Below are 23893 nucleotides of genomic sequence, written 5' to 3' on the forward strand. Positions count from 1 at the left end.
TTCATGAAATTAGTTATTGTTTCAATCTTTGATGTTACCCAGAAGTGCTGTTTGCAGCACCCGCAATGTGCCCGCTAATGTCTCCTTCTGCAATTCATATGGAGTTATATAAATCGGTAACATATCTAAGTACAATTGTAAATTCTTTTTAATAAGACCCATTACTCCTACTACTATTGGAACTGTCCGGATATCCTTCTTCCACATTGCTCTCATTTCTGCCTGCAAATATTGGTATTTTATGACTTAGTGACTTTTTGTACGTAAGACACTGTAGTCACTGGGTGTAGCAATTTCAGTGATCAATGCTACATTTGCCTTCTTTTCAAGGACTATTATATCTGGTTTTCTCATATCTATTTTTTGAACTGTTGGTAATAAGTGATCCCATGTGATATTAACTTCATCATTTTCTATGATGCTTTGTGGCTCTTGTTTCCAGTGTTTTTCAGCTACTTCAATATTATAATGTTTGCACAATCCCCAGTGGAGCAGTCTTGGCACAGTATGCCTTTCAGTATACAGTCCTTCTGCCATTAGTATATTACAACCAGCAACAAGATGAATGACTGTTTCCATTTCTGTTTTACAAAGCCTACATTTGCCTCTTTCTCCCACATGTTTAATGGACTTTGTAAAACAACATGTACGTAATCCACTATCTTGGGCTGCCAATATTAGCCTTTCATCTTTTGGTTTAAATTTACCTCTCCTTAATTATTCCTGCATTCGATCCTAAATCAACATGAGGTTGTTCCAAGATTTTTCTATACTCAACTATATTTATGCATTTTCCACATTTCTTGCCACATTTAATATTTAATATTATGTATGGCTGTTGTAATTATCCCTAAGGATCTACATCCAAAATCACATCCTCTTCTTATTTCTTGAATTTTCTACCTGCTTAATAATTAGCCATTTCCATTTTGAATTATAGCTTTCTTCTTGTGTTCTGCATATGAGCCTTAACAGTGTAGCAAAATATCCCTTCAAATCAGGTAATCGTAAATCATCTTGTTTTATTGGAAAGATGAACTTATCCAACTTGATCCTTCCCCTCTTCCCCTCTGAGATAAAATTCTTCAACTCTTTATTAATTACTATCCACAACTTCTCCTTTAGTTGATAAAAATAAGCCTGACCTGTATATAAAAGTAAAGGGACTAGAACATTTTCACTTCTTTTACCTTGCTATCCATATCCATAAACAGGAGCTTCCACTTTTTCATTTTTTGTTAGTCTCTTACCACATATCCTTATATTGGCATAATAGAATTCTTTTAAACCCATACTCCTAAATGCTTAATTTTATCATGTCCCCCAAAATATGGGTATTGCTGAACTAGTTCATGCATGGCTACATAATTTACATCTATAGCCCTTGTTCTGTTTTCATTCATTTTATATCCTGAAAAGACTTGAAACTGTCTCAGAATGTCCCACAACACTGAGATGTCCTTTTCTGGTTTTATCAGGTACAAAAAATATTGTCTACAAATAAAGACAGTTTTTCTTGATTACTATACAAATTATATCCTTGAATTTCTAAGTCCCTTGTTTTCTTTGCCAGTGGCTCTACATATAATACAAATAATAAAGAAAAAAGAGGACGCCCCTGCCTGGTACCTCTGTTCAGAAGCAACTTATCAGGGAGGAACCCTCCCACTTTGTTTTTGCCTCTGATCCCTCATATATCCTCATAATTAACATTAACAGAACAATGGTGATCCAGAGGGAACCAGAATGTAAGAAAATACTGGTGCTGCTGCTGCTGGTCATGGGTCTTGATGCAGACAAACCATTCAACAGAGTAAGCTGGGATTTTGTGAGCAGGCAATGGAAACATTTGAATTCCCTAAACACAATAACAAGGTTAATTAGGAGTACTTGACTTAAGAGTACTTGATAAATTAAGTAAACAACATCTCAGTGTTGTGGATGATTCTGAGACAGTTTCAAGTCTTTTCAGGATATAAAATTAATGAAGATAAAATTAAGGTAATAGTCGTACATTATGTATCTACTCATGAATTGATTCAGCAATTCCCATTTTTATAGGGACACGATAAGATTTAGTATTTAAGAGTATGGCAGTTAAGGATATGAGGTAAGAAACTAAACAAAAGATAATACAAAAAGTGAGAAACTGGAAGCTCTTGTTTATGGATATGGATAGTAAGATACAAGTAGTGAAAATGTTTTAATCCGTTTAGTTTTGTATACAGGTCAGGCATATTTTTTTCAACCAGAGGAGAAATTGTGGACAATAATTAATAAAGACTTGAAGGCATTTATCTAGGAGAGAACGAGGTCAAGAGTTAAATGGGAAAAGTTAATCCTCCCAGTAGAACAAAGTGGTTTAGGACTACATGATTTGAAGGGGTATTTTAGAGCTATGAAGGTGGTAACAATTCAAAATGGAAAGGGATGATGATAAAGCTGGGGGTAGTTCAATAAATAAGGAGAGAGGGGGATTTTGGCTGCAGATTCTTAAAGACAATAATAAAAAACATACAGAATATTATATCCGTAAAGTGGCAAAAAGTATTCTAAGAACTAAGCCAACATGAGAATGAAGAAGAGAGATGTTGCCAATAGGGATGACTGCAAGTAGGAGTATAAAAATATTCAAGAGTGGGATGGAATTTCCTGGAGAAAACTTAAGGTGTATAGACAAAAAGAAAAAAAAGAAGGAAGCGAATGTAGTTGGCATGATAAAAACCTGGGCAAATGATTAAAGATTCTGAAATTGTAGAATTATATCGATGGTTTCATCAATACTCCCAGTATTTACTGTATCTAATTTACAGGTGAAAAGCTCCAGAACCAAGTGGTATAGAGACACAAATCCCTGACTACAGCCTATTCTACCCACATTTGATTAGCAGGACAGACATATAAGGGAACAGGTTAGGCAGGATGAGCTTCAGCTCCTGAAACCAGTTCCATGCTATGAAAAAGGAGAATGCTTGACCAAATAGCACTAGTGACACCTAGCAATGGCTCAGTATATCACCCACCTGCAGAAGCCATGGTTCACTCTGAATCTGGCAGGAGGATGTATGCCTAGTTACCAATGCCATGTATATTCAGTGCCATTTGGTTAAAAATAATTGGGTAAAAGCACTTTTGACAATTTTAACAAGAATTTTTTTTGCAGGTGGCAAGCTCTCCTACACCCCCCATGGGAGGCAATCCCCACACTCCCCCCAATTTATTTATACCAATTCTGAAGTCACACAACAGTGAGGAAACAGTACCCTCAAAGATCACAAAAGTATTTTTACTCAATTTTTTTAACCAAACATCATTTGATATAAGGTTTGTGTGGGAGATGCATTCCTCATGTCCCTGATCACAAGTTTAAAGTCCCTCAGTTACCAAGAGATGCTAGAAGCTTTATTTTTATATTCAATATCTTATGCCATTTTGATGAGAGATCTCTGTCTTGCTTACTATGCCATTAGAGACCTGATTATTCTCAACCTCCTGATTCTCTGAAAGTCCAATATCTCCACCAGTACTAGAACCAGGGACCTAAGTATTTACCAACAGATAAAAAATACACAATGGAAGGCTAGGCTTATAACCTAGCCCCTCCCAAACCCCTGGAATACACTTCCCCTGCATGTTAAGCAGTGTGACTCACTATCTCCCTTTAACATGACCTAGATGACTGGACTGGTATCCACAAATTTACTCTGGGATTGACTGATATGATCCTCCTGGAGAAAATAGGAGCTGACTGAGAGAAGGTACCTAAATGCGAGAATGGTCATGAGACTCTGTAGCCTTGAACTATCTATGATTCTGTAACTCTATGAGTGGATGGCCCAGCAGAGCTTTCTAAGAAGGAATTAATATGTCTCTGGACTATGCCTAGCCCATGGATAACCAATATCCACAATCGTAAAAGGAGTGGGCTGATTGGGTGAATGTAGTGTAGCCATCAAGTAGGGGATCTATGAAGTAGGGAGGGGATACGGTTTTAGTGCCAAAAATTTAAATATATCTTAAAATTGTATCTTAAAAATTTAACTTTATTATAAGTTGCCTTCTTGGCTTCAAAACAAGCTCATGCTAATAAGATTGCTGTATACTTTCTATCTAACTTCCTGATAATTTCTGTTACTTGTTGATCCAATGTAGTTGATGAGTTCATATCTTCTTGTAAACTTAACATTTTAACATTAAAGGTTCATGTTGTCTTTTACAGGGGTGTGGCCATTTTATTTTCAGTTTCTACTCTACTGTTTAATTCTGCTTACCCCCCAATCATCCATGTTACTCTCACAATAATCCATGTTAACTCCCACCCACCCCTGTAGTAATCTGCACTGGCCTGCATCTCCCCTGAAATATGTAGTCAGTCTCCAAGCTAGTACACGGTCACCAAATACAAGTGCAGTTATGTGGTCATACACTTACCCACAACATCATACTATCATGACGCTTTCTGTGTAGGGTTTTATAACACTATTTCAGTCAAATAAACTGCTTACCCCATGCCTTTAGTGACAGTATTACACTGTGACATGCACATGTGTCACAAGAGGATAGCCAGTCCCACAGATGTCTACACTCAGACTTAACTGGTATTTAGTAACAGCATTACACTGTGACATGCACTTGTATCACAAGAGGATAGCCAGTCCCACAAAGGTCCACTCACATTAAGGATCACAGACAGCACAACTCACTGGCAAACCTTTACTTCTCCTCTGACTACTGGGACACTGTTTGCTTGATTGGTTTTCAATCATTTAACAATGTTAACACCATAATCCACTCACAGAAAACACTACCCTCACGGTAATTTGAAATACAATATTCTAAACTCTTTGCACTAAACAGCTCCTTTCTATTCTTAGCCAAAAATTACGCATATTAGTATACATGATACTACTAGTGACCCATGAACACACTGCTCTTACCCATTCTCTGTAAATCACCCATTCAGTCCTAGAGGAGCACCAGCTACAGGTTATGTACTTAACTGGATTGTAATAGTGCACCATATCCTTGCCAAGCCCTAAACCATCAGGGAAATGTACCTCTGAGTATAGCACACTTACAGCTATTTATATGGCTAGGGAGTGAGCTGTTTTGTGGTCTATAATTTACTTAAAGCATATTTAACCTTAAACTTATAAACCCAGTTTAATACTCCTATAAGATATTTATCCATTCATATTACTACTCATATAAGATATCTATCCTTTCATTACAAGTCAAGATATATATCTAAACATTACAAGTAAACCCCCAACTCTGTGCAGGGTCACGGTTAGTTGTAAGCAAATGAAGCTTTGTCATATCATCACTTAAGAAATCTCTCTAAGTGCAAAGTGATTCACTGGCTACAGAATCTCTTTTGCTGGTCTCAAAAATATATCTTGTCCTTTTGCATTACGGGAATTGTCCCCATTCAGCAGTCCTTGGAGAGGTTACAGAATCCATTCCTAAAATGTCTTAATACAGAGACCACCGCTGCTTCTAAAGAAAGGAGTATGGCGAAATGTATCCACATTATGTTTCTGTTCATATTTGCATCAAGCTTGCTGAAACCTTGTGCTTTGGCTAGCATCCCCTGTGTCTACTACACAAATGGTAGATTGCATTTTACTTTAGTTACTTTGAGGAGAAATTTTTAGTGGAGCATAGTTGTCTGGTACAATTATTTGTGAATATCAACATGATTTATATAAGATGCTAAATACTGCCAGATTCCAGCAGTGGGGGTTTCACCCAGGATAGAGTCAGATGACAAGAAATGATGTCATTCTGCAAGCTATCCTGGCAGTAATGTTTGAGATATTAATTTGAGAACTCTCTGAGAGAGGTAGTGAAGTCTGTATTCTGTCTTGAACCTGACAACAACAGGAACCATTCACCACACATCTGCCTTGCTCTGATGAAGTAAGTTACTAGGGAACAGTATACTTCTCTTGGATAGTCAGGAATATAGCAAAGCTTAGTTTAGATATTTTTATTTATTTATTTGAAGCTGTCCTGCAATGTTATTTTAAATATTTCCTGTGATTTTGAACTCTGATATCACTGTGATTATATACTGAGTATTTTCTTGTTCTTTTATTAATTATTATTAAATATATTTAAAGATTTCATTTTGGCTGATCTGTCTAGAGGTATTTAAGTTTTGAGAGTACTTGCATATTTATTTGGTGAAATTGTGTGTGCCACTCCTAATAGTCTTGCTCTTGATCAAACTACCATTTGTATTAATATTACACGGTAAGATTGGACACCCTTTTGTCAAGGGCCTTAAAGCAGATGATAAGGAGTTGGCTAGTGGCAGTGATAACTACCTTATAGTCTGGGCAAAAGGGCGGCACAGCTAGTAAACCTGTGCCAGCCTTTCCCAGGTGTGTGTGTGTGTGTGTGTGTGTGCTGTGCCAGTGGGGAATCTTATTGCAGATTTGGAGAAAGAGGGATAAACCAGCCCTGGACTGACTGTGGTCTCTGTGTGCTCTCAAGGGAAATTGCATTTGATGCAGAGAGCTGCATCTGGAAATACTGTGTGTGTACCTGTCATCCTCCCAGTGTTCATCCCCCATTGTTTCCAGTGGTTAGGATTGAGGCTCCTTGATTACTGGTCCAGTGGTGGGGCATCACATTGATGTCCAACTTGAATACTTTGTTCAGGTTTGCTGTGGCTGTCAGATTCTTGCCAAAAGCCTTCCTAGGCCTTCCCAATAAAGCAGAATGTAAGCTAACCACATAAACATTTTCAGGAACTGTTAAGTTCTCTCTTCCTGAGCAGTTTTGACACACCAGGACAGAAAGTAGAATACCTCCAGGCCAAAAGACTGACTTTTTAGCTTTAGTGAACATGCATGAGCTATTCCCTTTTTCAATGTTAGTATAAATATGATGCAAAATGACTGTCACATCAACACCTGTATCAATCCTGAATTGCCCTTTATGATCTCTTATGAACTCTTCTGCAAATCAAGGACCTCTCCTAGCTTACGCATTCCTAAGAAACAGGTCCTTGCTATCTGTTTCACAGCATGCACATCTCTGTCTGATTTGCAGACTTTCTTGTAGTGCCCTCTCTTCCCACAAGAGTGGCATATGATGCATTTGGTGGGGCACTGCCATTTTGGGTGCTGACTCCTCACATCTATAGTAGGACTGCTGTAAAGATTGCTTCTGTGTTATTGATGCAGCTACTCTGGGCTTTGTCCCTACCTTCTGCTTCATGGCTCTCCTTTTCTTAGCTTTAGAAGAAATAACACTAATCTCTTCATGATTTTTATCCCCTGTAACATTGCCTCTTAAGTCCGTTCACTGACCCTTAACTGATTCAGACTGTCCTGCATCTTCATTTCTTTTCCAAGTGTCAAATATTTATTCAGCTGGTTTTGTTCAGATTATCTTGCATATTAACTTCTTTTTCCATGGTCAGAGATTTATGAAACTACGTTTGTTCAGACAACACACATCATCTCTTAATTTGACAACTAACCTCTCATGCACCAGCTTATGATGGAGTGGACCGTACCTTGTTCTCAACCAGTAAATACAAAGGGCAGTGATAAGAAGAATCAGTGTTTCTTTGGGCAGCTGTACTTCCTGGTTGAATATTGACCTCACAGATCACATTATTTTTTAGAATAAAAACTTTTCAAACATGGCTTTTTCAGCCTTGTAGTGCTGTCTTTCACTTTCATTTAGATTCTTGTGTCTCAACCCATCATTTGCTCCATCTCTCATGCGATATATTAAAATGTGCATCTGAGGCACTTCAGAGAATGTGTGTATATTGTTTGCTAGACAAAAGCCTTCAAACTTATCCACTTTACTCATTGTTGCAGTTTTCAATGATTCAATGAATGTATATCCTGTGTGTCTAAGGAGTGGTTTACTGTCTCTCATGCCCCTGTGTTCTTTTTTCTATATAGGAGAAACCAAAAGAATGTTTAAAATCGAAGTACAAGAGCGTGTTAGAGACATTAAGAATCAAAATTTGGATAGCCCCATGACAGCACATTTTCATGCAGTACATTTGGGGTCTTGTACCAGTTTGAAAGTGTGCATTTTAGAACAAGTTCTGGTTAGGGATGATGCTGTACTTAAAAATAAATTGTTATATAAAGAACCAGTCTGCATTTTAAAGTATGGCACTTTGGTGATTTATGGTTTAAACAAAGAACTTGAGTGGAAGGCTTTTCTGCAATAAGTGTTAACTATTAGTTTATGTTTAATTGTTTTATTTAATTGACTAATGATGTGATATTTGTTATTTAAATGTAGCTTGTGCTACTGTGATGTTAACTCTGTGAAAGGCTTGTTAGCAGAGGCTCTGAAGTATTAAACACTTTGGATTTTATGCTTCTGCAGTTGGTGTTTTTCGCTTTTTCTGTGTTTTTTTATCATACATATATATTGCCTTGGATGTATCCATAAGAATTAAAAAGTGTTGAGCATTCAGAAGCCATGTAGCTGAAACACTTGATGTCCTTAAGGGGTCATTTGCATAGATCCCATGGACCTCCATTACAGGAGGTTTAAGGTATCACACAGTGAAAACTCCAGCTTGGCTGTTTCTTTCTTGCAGTTTCTACCTATCATGGGGGGGGGGGGGTGGAGCATGACTGCCAAACTGCATCCTTGCAGCAACCTTAATTGGGTATAGGTAGGAAGGTGTATACCCACAAGGGAAGTCATAGCAACCCCTCATGCCAGCTGCTGGTGGAGGGGTTGTGTCTGAAAATGGAAAATACCCCTTACTCTTGCTCCGATGATGGCAATGCCATGAACAGCTCTTGTTCCAGTGATGGAGAAAGAGGGGGAGGTTGGGGTGGTATCTAGATGGCAAGCAAAAATGGTGTTCAGGAAACATGATTTTAAAACATGCATCACTAGCTTCAGCTCACCTAAACATGACCCTGATAAGTTACAACCCCATACAGTGCTAGCATTGCATGCCATCAAATTTCCATATTACACCATGGTTTGTGGCTACAAGAAAGTAGCACGGAAAGCCACTAGGAGACACTTTTCCACAGCAGTCCATTCCCAATAGGGTGACTTCACTTATTCTAACTATACTTCTTGCAGTAAATATCTGCCTTTGGACCCAGCACTTGACTACAACCCATGTGACCCAAGTTTATCTAACAACTCAGCAGCTTGTTGAAGTGGATGGGGGAGGAAAGGAATAATGAGGCTTAAACTTGCTTGACTCTCTTTGGAGGTGCTTATGGTTCAGTACTCCACATAAAAATCATAGACCGAGACCTGGGATAATGCATAGGTACTTACATCTTCAACGGGGAGAGTGCAGGGTGAAATAATCATGTCACGTGGAAGTGTGACATACATTGCAAATAACCATTCTACAACAAGCCAGGGTCAAATTATCATGTCACATGGAAGTGTGACGTGCAGTGGAAACGACCATTGTTCACTAAGCCATAGGTGTTGTTAACAAGTATATGAGGGGAATCAGGGTTGCAAAAAAAAAAAATCTATCTGATGCATTCAGTACTCAGCCGAAGAGAATGAATGGGTCATAGGACTCTCACAGAGTGAGGAAATAAACAGATCACTACAGTCACCAGAAATATAAGCACGATGGTCAAAGAAGGAGCAGAGACAAAAAAACAGCTTTTTCTAGACATTATTTTTAATATGGTCCCTCAATGCTATGTTTAAATCTTCATTTCGTAAAGGAAGTTTTCTGCTGTTCATTTGTTTGTTTCATATCTCCACATTCTAATCTCTCTTCCCACAACTGTTTGAAGCTGTATCCATAAGGCAATGTTTTATGCTAGACCACTGACTTCAGTTTATACTCAGAGAAAGAAATGTATGGCATCATTTATTTGCTGGCAGATTGTTTCTAATTTCCAAATGGATGAGTAATTTTCTTTACAAAGCTTGCATCAGCCATAAGCTTTGATAGACATTAAAAGTGTGATTTTTGAATGTGCTCTTATCATGGATTGATGACAGTCAGACTTACTCATGGTTAAATAAGCAGACAGCATGTGAATATAGCTTTTTGTATCTGTATTTCTGCTTATTTAGTTATTTATTAGATTTGTCCAGGAAATGTCTGCTGAAACTCATTTCATTTTAACGGCTGACCTGAAAGTAATGCAAACAAAACAGCACTAGACCATGAAATACAACAATACAGATTTTTCTGGGACATAATAGCCTTTTAACCTAATGTAATAAAGCATCTTCTTCTTCTGGCTTTTTTCCAGTTAGGGGTCGCCACAGCGGAACTCCAGTCAGCTAATGATTGGCAGTAGATTTTACAGTGCCAAGGTGCCAGCCTGACACCCAACCTTCAATGAAGGCACGCCCATTGACGCATGTCTTTCGAATGCCACTTGACCGCGGGGAGGACATGCAGACTCCACACAGAAGGCACTCCAGCCGAGAATCGAACGGGAGAACCTCTTGCTGTGAGGCGACAATATACTACCGCTGTACCACTGTGGCATGATAATAAAGCATCAATGAGTAATAATCACACATATGTTCCACAAGGACATTAAATAACCATTAATGTTATTTAAGGCTATTAAGTAAAAATGCCCTGCCAGAAACATGTTTGTATCAAATAACAAGTGTCTATTGCAAGAAAAAAAAACAAAACTCTTTGTGTACTACAAAAATGGCTACTACAACCACAAGTCAAACATTCAGAAAAGCTGTAAGCTTACTTGTCAGGAAGATTTGATTTTGAACAAATTCTCTTACTTTTACCCTTTATAATTCTGTCACCTTACTCTACTAGGAGATGAAGAAAACCTCTTAGTTTTGCTGAATATACTTATTCTGTCTCTTTCTGTCACCTTTCTATAATAGGAGATGTACTATGACACAGTGTGTGTGTGTGTGTGTGTGTGTGTGTGTGTGTGTGTGTGTGTGTGTGTGTGTGTGTGTGTGTGTGTTTATTAGATTCTCAAAATACCTTCCCTGTCTTTCATTTTCATTACCTATGTTGTCCATTATGTTCATAGGTGTTTACTAGGCTAACAACCACAAGGGCCATACATCCCAAATCTTTTACAAGTTCTAATACCCTTGTTAAGTGTAAGCAGGGGCTTGAGAGATGAAACATTTACAAGCTAGGGCCTGGGAGATAAACCATTTACAGGTTGCATGTGTCCATTAGAGACATAGGTGCCAAACCATGGATGAATTTTCTGCTCCCCATACAGTTGTCCAAGTTGTACTTGAATCGGTTTAGGGAGGAACTCTGCTTCACATAGATGGGGAGCCTGTTCCATGGACGGGGTCATCTCTGGGCTACATACCTGTCTCTCCAGCAGGTCCTATTTATATCACAGGCAAGGTTTAATTCTTTAGAATGGGTAACTCTAGTGCTGTTTGTTTTGTGGATATGTAGGAGATCCATCTGTATGGGGTCTGACAATGCCCTGTATGTCAGGCATTGATCTCCCTTAAACAGCCAGTAGTAGACAGAATACAGGGACAGAGCCTTGAGGTGGTCTGCACAGGACATTTTACTTAAGCCCTGTATTCTTTTAGTGAGGAACCTCTGTGGACGTTCCAGTTGTTGGATATGCCTGGTTAGGTACATACCAAAGGGGTCATTGTACTCAATGATAGGTCTGATGAATGCCGGATTTAGTGGAACAGTGACTTCCTTGGACTTAGATGCCATATCTTTTTTTATAAACTGCACAACATAGAAGGATTTCCTCACTACTGTAGACTTGTGATGGTCAAAGGCTAGATTATTATCTATGTGTGTCCCAAAGTCCCTGACTACTGGGTCAACTCTAAGGGGTGTTTTGTCAATTTGATAGTTACCAGGGGTGGATGACTTCCCAAAAGATACTATTATGCATTTCTTGGCATTAAGTTTTAGTCCATGGCTCTGACACCAGTTGTTTGTCTCTCTCAGCCCCTCCTGGAGACTATTTGTGTTAGTGTAGGCTTCAATGATAGCCCCTAATTTGCAATTATCTGCAGATTTATTCAGCCAGAAACCACTGACATTGACCTTGACTTCAGAGAAGTAAATGCCAAAAAGGAGTGGTTCAAGGACTGATCCCTATGGGACTCCACTTGAGACTGTCCTCTTTGTAGAGGTGGACTTCCCAATTCTAACTTCCTGGGTCCTGTCTCTGAGCTATTCATATCTACTGGGTGACATATGAGTTTATACCTAACCTCTTGAGTTTGTCAACAATGCCCGAGTGAGATATTGTGTCAAATGTCTTGGCTAGGTAAAGGTAGGCAGTGTGAATCATTTTGCCCTCATCCATTGCTTTGGTGACCTTCTCAAAGAAGTCCATCAGGTTGAGTAGGCATGATCTGCCCTTGACAAAACCAAACTGGGTTGGGTCCAATGTCTGGAGGTTTACTATATCGCTGTTGATCATTTCCATGATAATTCTTTCCATGGCTTTACATATAAGACTAGTGAGACTTATGGGTCTGTAGTTTCCAGAGTCTGTAGATGACCAGCTTTTGTGCAGAGGGATGACTGTTGCCGTTTTCCATTCATGTGGCACAAAGCCTGTTTGGAGGCTATAGTTAAATAGCAATTCCAGAGGCCCTGATAGGTCTTGTTTCATGTTATTTTGAAGACATGCTGGGATATTGTCTGGGCCCATTGATGCAGCATTCTTGGCCTTAGAGAGAGCATTAAGGACCTGTTCCCTAGTGATAGCAGGGGGAGTTATATTTGATGGTCACTAAAAGATGTACAACAGATATGGTTCTAAATGGATATCTAAAACTATTGTATATGCAGCATCACAATTTAGGCCACTTTTAGCAGAGGTAGACAAAAGAGAAGAAAGAAGAGGTGAGATTACAATTTGTTGAAGGTGGTCTGACATATGCTAACAAATGTAAGGAAAGGGTACAAGCAGTACAAGGAAGAAAAGTTACTAAAGGGAAAGAGAAAGATGACATGGCCGTGAAAACCAAAGAAAGTGAAACTTTCTAGATCTCTCTGGTCTTTTATTTTATTTTATTTTATTGATTTTATTTGTATTTATTAACCAGGGTTAAGTTTAACAAACATAGCATTCTAGTATGTGTTACCAGACATGCAAACTAGAGACTCTTCCTAATCTACTCATAAAAGCCAGGAGAGCAAGACAGAGACTATAATAAGTTTTAGGGAGATAAAAGGAGGAGGTTATATAAAAGAGCTGCTGGCGGCTCTCAGACAGCATATGAACATACTGAGATTCTAATGGAAAAGGATCCATGGTGTGTAGCTAAAGAACAACAACAATCAAAGTAAAATCTTGTTACAAAAGTTAGAAAACCAGGGTTGTAGTTAGCTATGCAGCTTCTCCTGCCATACCTTTATTACTTTCCTTTTTCTTTGTCTCTGATAATATGCTGAATGTCCATCATGAAATATTTTCCTTGTCATCTTTATATGCTCATTTTTATCCAAATACTACTCCTGCAGCATGGGTATTTCCACCCTACACTTATTTTAACACCTTTATTGAGTAATCAGTTAAGACATAGGCAAATATATATTTATATAAAACAAAACAAACTTTATTAACATATTTGCAGCTGCAAACATTAAACAACGCATATATTTTTTGTATAATTATCATCAATGCAACATTACATAAATCGATGAATTCCTGCCTTTCCTTAAACCTCATTCCTTTTCCAAAACATTATTCTATGTGTATTGTTCCTACAGTTTCATTTTTTATGTGTAATTTGCTCCTACCCTTATTAAAGATCCCACTTCCAATTCTTTTATCTCTGTTTCAGTATTCACTATTGATTTCCATTTAATAGCGATTGCTTTTTTTGGCAGCCACCATAATTAAACTTAACAAGACCTTACTATCTCTAGGCAATTCAGATCCTGTATCCCAGCTAAAAAAAAAATAAAAAATCCTTAGTTACAATAATTTTCTCAGTCAATATTTCTGACAGTACTCTGCAGGGAATGTTTAATGTCTGCCACAACTCATTATAATCCAAATACGTTCCCTGTTACCTCTTTCTTCCCCAAACACTTCCGACATTTGCCATCTACCTGAAGAAAAAATTCTTGCTTGGGGTATAAAAATACCTAGGCAAACACTTCCAAGCAAAGATCCTAAATCTTCTAAACTTTGTTGCATATTTGGGAGCCATGTGTATGTCCTCCCATTGTTTCCTTCTGAGTACCTAATCCAATCTCTGTTCCCATTCTTTTCTAACCTCCTCTGAGTCCTATATTAATTATGCAATATTTTATGTGCCCTACTAATTATCCCTTTTTAACAGCAGCTTCTGTTCTAGATTCAACTAAAAACTAACAGAGTAGGTTTTTCAATTAGGATTTCCATATCTGTTTCTCTTTCCTGTACTCTGATATCAATCCCTGATAGGGAAGACAGTCTCTACCCTGCAATCCAAATGTCTTCTTGTCCTTTTCCCAGTCTGTTACCCTTGTCTCTGTAGTTATTTGCTCTCAGTACCTTGGTTCCGTTGCCAATTTTCTAGAGTAAATTTCAGACCATTATTGCCTATTCTCTGTACCCTAATTACAGTCATCACTATCAGCAAAATCTCTTTTCACCATTCTTGTGTTGGTTCATTTCTTAGAATATTTTCTGCTAATTTATTAATATAATATCCAGTATGACTGTTGTTATTCTCCTTAAGTATCTGCATCCAAAATTCCCCTCTCTCCTTCTTTCATGAAGTTCCTCCCTGTTATATCATCATCCCTTTCTACTTTGAATTAAGTTTTCTGCTTGTGTTATGTATATGAGGCCCAGCTATGTAGTTCCACAATATCCCTTCAAATCAGATAACCCACCTTTTTTTCTAATGGAAGAATCAATTTATTGCACTTGACCTTTGCCCTTTTCCCATCCCAAATAAAATCCTTCAACTCTTTATTAATTTTGTTCACAACTTCTCCTCTGTTTGATAAAAATATGCCTGACCTGTGTATAAAACTAAAGGAACTAAAACATTTTCACTTCTTATATCTTGCTGTCCACATCCAAAAACAAGAGCTTCCAGTTCTCAGTTTTTGTATGCCTTTTGTTTAGTCTCTTCTGCATATCATTAGCTGCCATAACAGATTTCTTTTAATCAATGTTCCTAAATACTTAATTTTATCATGTCCCCATAAATATAGGTATTGCTAAATCAATCGTTGAACCAATTAATGTTTTATCTTCAATATTTTTATCCCAAAAGGCATGAAGCTGTCTCAAAATGTTCTACAACACTGAGATATCCTTTTTCTAGTTTTGTCAGGTACAAAATTATATTGTCTGCAAATAAAGCTAACTTTTCTTAATTAACATACCAATTGTATCCTGAGGTCCTTATTTTTTTGGGCCAATGGCTCTAAATATAACACAAATAAAGTGGAAAGAGGACACCCTTGTCTGGTTCCTCTGTTCTGGCATAACTTAGCAGACAGGAACCCTCACACTTTAATTTTTGCTTCCAATCCCTCATACATCCTCCAAATTAACCTTATTATTGTATCAGGGGAATGCAGATACTTCCATTGCCCTGTTTATAAAAACCCAGGTTATTATTTCAAATGCTTTGTCTACATCAAGTCCTTCCACCAACAACAGCATTTTCCTACAGTCTGTTTTCCTCTGTATCATCATTGTTGTATTAATGTTGTCAAATGTTTGCCTCCCGTCCAGAAAACACATCAATTCATATCTATCAGTTTTGGCAACACCATTGTCATTCTTTTAGCTATTATGGACATAAGCATTTTATCATTATGGTTTAAAATTGAAATGGGCCTATATGAAGCTGGGTCTGATGGGTCCTTACTGTCTTTAGGTATTACAGCCATGACAGCTTTCTTCTAAGATGTTGGTGCCTTTTAAAATACTGTTAAACAAAACCTTCCAGATTGTTATCATATTTTTACCTCCTAGCTTCAAAGTTCCATGAGAATAATATCAGTTCATAGTGACTTTCCTTCAGATTGACTATACATCACTGTTTTTACATCATCTCCTCCTGTCTTTAACTGTTAATTATTGAGCTTCATCATCTACTTCTAACCTTGACATGCTTAAGTCTTCCATAAATATTTCCATTTGTGCATTTTCCTGTTTTCCACATTTCTCTGCTATATACAAATTTTCATAAAATTCCCAGTATATTTCTAATACCTCTACGGGATCTCTGGTTATTTTTCTTGATAAAGGCTCCCTAAGTTTGGCGACAACCTTTTTTTTTGACTAAGTCATTGTGCCAAAAGATTTTGTTTTCTAGAGTTATTATCAAAAAACAATTGTGTAAACTTTCTAAACACATGCATATTATCCAGATACTCCTTGATTTTCTCTTTAGCACTCTGCAGTTCTGCCTCTTCTTGATCTATGAAATTCCCCTTATTTTGCATTACTTTAAACTTTGTTAGCCCCCTAAATAATTATTATTACTCCTTAACTATATCTCTATTGTTTTATTTCTACCATATTTTAAACTCCACTGTTATTTTATCCCACTCACAAGCTGTAACTTCTGAAGAAATTGCAGTTTTCTCTCGTAACTTTCTAATAATTTCCACTACCCATTCCTTTAATTCCTCTCTTTTTAACAAACAGGTGGGAAAGTGCCAGTGTCTCATTTTTACTTCATTAACCTGTATTTTTATCTTAGTTTTACTGGAACATGATCTGAAATAGTTATTGGATGTCTGTTGAAGCTTTCAATTAAATGCAGATGTTTCTGTGAAATATAATTTCTGTGTAATCTAACCTAGTTGTTCTACATTGGGGCATAAAATGTAAATTTTCTTTGAGTATCTACCACTTAATTCATATCTTGCATAGTAAATATTTTCATAAATGTCTTCAGAAACTAACATATTTTGTTATATTTTCTATTTTAGGTCTCCAGATACATCCTCAGTGTTGTAAATCAAGCTCCAGTCCCCACCAATAAATAGTATTCTCTGCTGAAAGCTGATTATTTCTCCCAAAATGTTATTAAGTTTCATAAAAGCAATTTTAGGTGGAATATAAATACATGTCAGCCTAATCCTAGCCCTCCCTTGTCTTGTCATTAGCCAATTACTTCCACAAATCTAACATTATTATCTTTTTTTCATCTTCTATCACTCTTGGAGTTCCTCTAACAATTAGTATAAGTGCTCCCCTTTTCATTTGTCCCTGATATTCTACTGAATAGTCATCCTGAAATCCTTTATTTATCAAATGTATATGGTCACGTCTTTCCAAATGTGGCTCCTGTAGCATTTTTTAAACAAGAAACATCTTTATTAAATTATCACTTTTGACATAGGCAATCATATTTTTATAAAAATGAAAACAAACCATATTGACATAATCTTAGTTACAAACATTATACATCACATACCATATTGACGTAATTTTACTTGCAAACATTATATATCATGTATAATTTACCCACATATTGTCAGACAAACATTACATAGCTCATTCAAATACTGCCTTCTTTTAAACTTCATTCCTTCCCTGTATGTATTGTTCCCACAATTCCATTTTTTTTTTCTATTTAATTTGCTCCTACCCTTTTCTAAAGATCCCAATTCCAATTGTTTTATCTCTGTTACTATATTCACTATTTCTAGTAAAGTTGGTTTAGGCTTTGATTTCCATTTTCTAGTAATTGCTTTTTAGCAGCCACCATAATAAGACTCAGCAAGGCCTTACTATGTTTAGGCAATTCCAATTCTGTATCATAGCTCAGAAAAATAATTTCCCTAGATACATCAATTTGCGCACCCAGTATCTTTGATAGATTAGTCTGCTGGGAATTTTTAAAGACTGCCAACTTGTTACACTTGCAGAAAATATGTTCCCAATTACCTATTTCTTCCCCATCACTCATCCAACATTTGCTGTCTACCTAAAGAAAAAATTATGTACTTGGGTATAAAAATACATATGTAACATTTCCAAGAAAATATCCTAAATCTTCTAGATTTTGTTGCTTATTTTGGAGACATACATGTATCCCTCCATTGTTTCTTTCTGAATTGTTTATCCAATTTCTCTTCCCAATTCTTTCTAACCTTCTCTGATTGATTCTTATAATTCCCATACAATATTTTATATGCTTTACTAATTACTCCTATTTTAACAGCAGCTTCTGTGTTAGATTCTACTAAGAATCTACCAATGCTGGTCTTTCATTTAGGATCCCCTTATTTCTTTCTCTTTACCTATACTCTGATATCAATCCTTCATAGGGAAGGCAATCTCTAACCTGCAGTCTAAATAAATTATTGACATCTACATTCTATTATCTTTCCCTCTCTAGCTATTTGCTCTCAATACCTTGGTTCCTTTACCAGTTTTATTTAATAAATTCTAGCCCCCTCTTGTCTATTGTCTCTATCCCTAATTGCAGTCATCCCTATCATCAGAATCTCCTTTCTCCATTCCTGTGTTGGATTAGATTTTAGAATACTTTCTGCTACTTTATGAATATTATATTCTGTGTGATTATTGTTATTTTCCTTAAAGATCTTCATCCAAGATCCCAGTCTCTCCTTGGTTCTTGAGCTTACCCCCTGTTTCACCATCACCCCTTCCAGTTTGAATTATAGGTTTCTGCTTGTGCTATGTATAGGAGCCTTAACTGTGTATCTCTGAAACACCCCTTCAAATCAAGTAATTCCAATCTGCCTTGATCTTTTGGAAGAATCAGCTTATCCCACTTAAATCTTGTCGTCTTCCCCTCTCAGATAAAATCTTTCAGCTCTTTATTAACTGCTATCCACAACTTCTCCTCTGGTTGATAAAAGTATGCCTGACCTGTCTAAAAGACTAAAGGGACTAAAACATTTTTAACTGCTTGTATCTTACTATCCCTATCCATATAACAGAGCTTCCAATTTCGCAGTTTTTGTATTATCTTTTGTTTAATCTCTTCCCACATATCCTTAGCTGCCACGCTAGAATTGTTTTTAATCCATACTTAAGTACTTAATTTTATCATTTCCACATAAAAATGGATATTGCTGAAAAAATGTGTGTGTGGGTACATAATTTATACCTATTTCCTTTGTTTTAGCTTCATTAATTTTGTATCCCAAAAAGATTTGAAACTGTCTCAGAATGTTCCACAACACTGAAATGTCCTTTTCCGGTTTTGTCAGGTATAAAATAATATAATCTGCAAATAGAGGCAGCTTTTCTTGACTACCATACCAATTTTACCCTTAAATTTCTGAGTCCCTTAATTTCTTTGCCAATGGTTCTAAATATAATGCAAATAACAAAGGGGAAAGATAATGACAGCCCTGCCTGGTTTCTTGATTTTTTGAGTCCCTTAATTTCTTTGCCAGTGGTTCTAAATATAATGCAAATAACAAAGGAGAAAGATGACGACAGCCCTGCCTGGTTTCTCTGCTCAAGCAGAAATTATCACAGAGGAACGCAGCCACTTTAATTTTCACCTCCGATCCCTCCTAATCAACCTTATAATTTTATCAGGGAATCCAAATGCTCCCATTGACCTGCTCATAAAGTCCCAACTTACTTTGTCAAATGCTTTCTCTGGATCAAGACTCACCAGCAACAGCTGCATTTTCTTACATTCTGCTTCCTTCTGCATCATCAAAGCTATTAATGTTGTCAAATGTTTGCCTCCTCTCAACAAAGTGACACTGATCCATATCTATCACTTTTGGCATCCCTTTTGCCATTCTTTTGGGCATTATAGACATAAACACTTTATAATCATGTTTTAGTATTCAAATGGGCCTGTATAAAACTGGATCTGATGGGTTTTACCCTCTTTAGGTATTACAGCCACCACTGCTTTCGTCCAAGATGTTGGTACTTCTCCGTCTCTTAAAATGCTGTTAAACAAAACCTTCTGGATCTTTATCAGTTTTTTTCTCTCCTGGCATCCAAACTTCCACAGGAATGCCATCTATTCCTGGGGACTTTCCTGTGGATTGGTTATACATTACCATTTTTATCTCATCTCCTCCTATCCTAACTGTTAGCAATTGAGCCTCTTCTACCTCCAACCTTGGCATATTTAATTCTTCCATAAACATTTCCATTTGTACCTTTTCTTGATTTCCATATGTCTCTGCTTTATACAGACTTTCATAGAATTTCTGAAATATTTATAGTACTTGTTGTTCGTCCCTCTCTAACATAAATGACTAGCAGGAGGGGTATTTTGTTTAGATACTTTAATATAATACATAGAAACACATCAGGATGCATAGCAACATCATAAAATGTAAACAAACTGGTTAACAGACAGACCTTACATACATACATGCTTACATCTCAACAGCTTACTACAAAATGGCAGACTGGATCGCACGTGCTTAGTATTTGTACACTTGTGCAAGCCCTTGGATAGCTTCTTAAAGATACATACACACACACATTGACCAACATCATCCCTGTTAAAACGATTGCCCTTAATAAAAACAGCATTAAAATTAGACATGCATTATTATAGAGATTAGAAACAAGCATAACGTTAATGTCCAAGTTAACATGTATCTGTTACATGGTCTGCAGATACAACTGGATCACGTAACATAACAATCTGGAGTGACTTTAGCAAAGGGACAGTCTTCGGTGTACAAGTCTTATCAGGAACTTCTAGATTCATCACAGGAATGGGAATATTGACTGGAATTTCCTCTGGAATTGGAGCACTGGACAACTCACTCTGAGTAAAGAATTTTTTTCACAAGCTATGTGCAGCAGTATAGGCTCAGACACCGGTCTCAAATGTTTCTGATTCCACCTAAACTCTGCTCCTTGTGATTCCACAATGTACGATCTTGGCTCTGGGCAAATACTCTTCACGACACCAATCGAATCATAACCTTTGGACATTTGCATCCTTACCACTTCTCTTTCTCATAATTTTTATTTATTTATTTTACATTTGTTAACCGGGGGTGTCTGATTGAGCCAAAAAGGCCCTTTTTCAGCAGAGGCCTGGGGAGAAAAGCTCAAAAAATACAGACACATTTAGTTTTTTAGAAATGATCAGTATACACACAAATTACAAGAGACATGTTTTTACAGTGGTATGCAGCACATCAACAGTTACAGTGGAGAGAACAAACAAAAAAAATATTAATTTAAAAATAAAGGTAATTAATAGATTTGTGGTGTACAGCTAAAATTTGGAACATAGGTAGAATACATACATAGTACACAGGTACAGTACATACATTGTAGATTAGCCAGTGTTTGTGAGTAAGACTGAAAACTATTATAAAGTACTCTAGATTTAGTATATATACGTTATCCGCTTTCACTAGCCTGGGGAGCAATCATGGCACTGATAACTTTGCTTGAGATGTTGCCTGATGAGGTCTTTAAAGGAGGCTTTGGATGATGTGTTTTGAATGCTAGTAGGGACAGAGTTCCATTTTTTAGCCACCGAACTACTATATAGTGCATCTCTAAAGCTACTGTAGCTGTTGGTGACTTCTAGTAGTAGTTTGCTTGATGATCTAAGAGGTCTTTGGCTGAGTGATGTTATACTAGGCTTTTGAGGGTAGAACACTTATTGGGGAGGTAATAGGTAGAATGACAGAGGCAGAGCTGATTGTAGGTTAGGAGGTTGGGCAGTTCAAGCCAGTGGAGCTGTCTCGAAGCAGTACAGTGATGAGTTCTATATTAGCAATTTGCAGCAAAGCGGCCAATTCTGTTATAGTAGGCTTCTATTTTGCTTAGTTCAGTTTTGTTGAGATTAGTCAGAATGGGAGATGTATAGAGTAGGGTGGATAGAAGTTGGGAGCAAGCAATGGCTGATCTTGTGTTGTTGGTAAGAAATAGTTTGATACGGTAGAGTGATCCCAATTTGGCATGTACTTTTTTAATAGTTAAGTTGAGATGACTACCAAATTTTAGGTGGTTATTCCCAATAGCTTAGCCTGTGCCACTGGAGCGATTGGAGTAGCATTTGTGGAGTAGATAGTGAATTGACTGTTAGTGTTTTTGTTAGAATTGGTTATAATCATAAGCTGAATTTTCTTTAGATTGAGGATAAGTTGGGCTTTGGTAAGGTAGTTTTCAACGTCAGAGAATACTAGTTGAGTTGTTTGCAGGAGGGTGGGAATGTTTTGTGCAGCACAGATTGAGCAGTTTGCTTGTCTTATCATAGCAGGACGTCTGGGTTAAATGCTTCTTCAACAGATTGTTTTTTGCTGACCTGTAGTCCTTAACACATGGAACCAGGAATTGACTACTGATTGGTAATGTGGTTATGGTTTGTCTCGACAGATGTCTCTGAGCAGGTGAACCAAGATGTTTATCACGAGTAATGTTTCTGAGATTCAAGAGATTCAGGAAAACATCACTATTGTTTCATTTTGACTTCTCTAGTAAATTTTTTGCACTTTGAACTACACGTTCTGCCAAACCATTTGACTGCAGATACTCTGGGCTACTCGTGACATGAGTAAAGTCTCATTCTTTGGCAAATCTTTGAAACTGTTGGCTAGTAAAGTGCATGCCATTGTCAGAAATAACTGTATGCAGACTACCATGGACTGCATAATGATGTTTCATCCTAATAATGACAGTACTGGATGCTAGATTAGGAAGTAGGTCAATCTCAAACCAATTGGAGTAAGAGTCTACTAACATCAAATAATGTTGGCCATTCCACTTGAAAATGTCAGTGGCTACTGTTGACCAAGGTAGTTCAGGAATCTGGTTTAGCTGAAGTGGTTCCTGTTGATGTGGCTTTGCACTATTACACACAGAACAATATAAAAGTGCTCTCTCAATGCCTTGTGACATAGAAGGGCAAAATACTAGATCTCTTTACCTTCTTTTGGTAGAGTTGGTTCCTGAGTGACCACGATGCAAGACAATAATGTACTCTTGTTGCAAGGACTTTGGAACAGTTACTTTCGAACCTTTCACACTGATACCTTTGTCAGACAAAATCTCATCTCTGTATGGAAAATAAGGTGGCACTTCTTGAGGTAAACTAGATTACTTTGACAGCCATTCTTGACTGATAAAGTGGTTGGGCCTTTGTAAAACTGGATCTGTGACTGTGTGATCTCTCAGCTTATCAAGACATGGGTAAGAAAAATTTCTCACTTCCATGACTTTAGAATCAAAGTTCTCATTCTTGTACTGTTCTGTGGTGTTTCTGCACAATCTGGACAATATATCAGCAAGATAAAGAAGCCTGCAGCTTGCCTTTCTTGTAGACAAGAGTGAAATTATACTTTTGCAATCTCAGCATCATGTGTTGCAATTTGGCTGGAGCTGAATGCATAGGCTTTCTAAAAATAGTGACTAGAGGTTGTTGGTCTGTTTTGATCTGGATAGGTCTACCATAAACATAATCATGGAACTTTGAACATGCAAACACAATTGCCAAAAGCTCTTCTCAGTCTGAGCATACTGAATTTTAGTTTGGGTAAGAGTTCTCAATGCATAGGAAACAGATTGACCCTCTTGTAGAATGACTGTACCAAGTCCAAATTTTGAAGCATCACATGAAAGAGTAACTGGCTAGTGAACATCATAATATCTGAGAGTTGGTGGACTAGCAATTCTCTGTTTTAGGACATAAAATGCTCTTTGGTGTTGCTCTAACCAAGACCAGGATACATCTTTATGTGCCAGCTCTCTAAGTGGTGCTTAAAGTTGGCTTAAGTCTGGAATGAACTTGCCTAGATAGTTAACCATGCTAAGAAAACATTGCAGGGCCCGAACATTATCTGAACCTGGCATCTTGAGAATGGCTGTTTGCTTTGATGAGTCTGGTCATAGGCCTGAACTGGTAAATAAATGACCAACATAAGTAACTTTTTGTAGCCTGAATTTGCATTTCTGTGGATTGAGCTAAAGATTCACTTGATGTGTTCTTTCCAGAATTTTTCTGAGGCATCTTTCATGCTCAG

This window comes from Protopterus annectens, chromosome 9.part0, assembly GCF_019279795.1.
Source record: "Protopterus annectens isolate FY-2018-M chromosome 9.part0, PAN1.0, whole genome shotgun sequence".
Classification (NCBI taxonomy): domain Eukaryota; kingdom Metazoa; phylum Chordata; order Ceratodontiformes; family Protopteridae; genus Protopterus; species Protopterus annectens.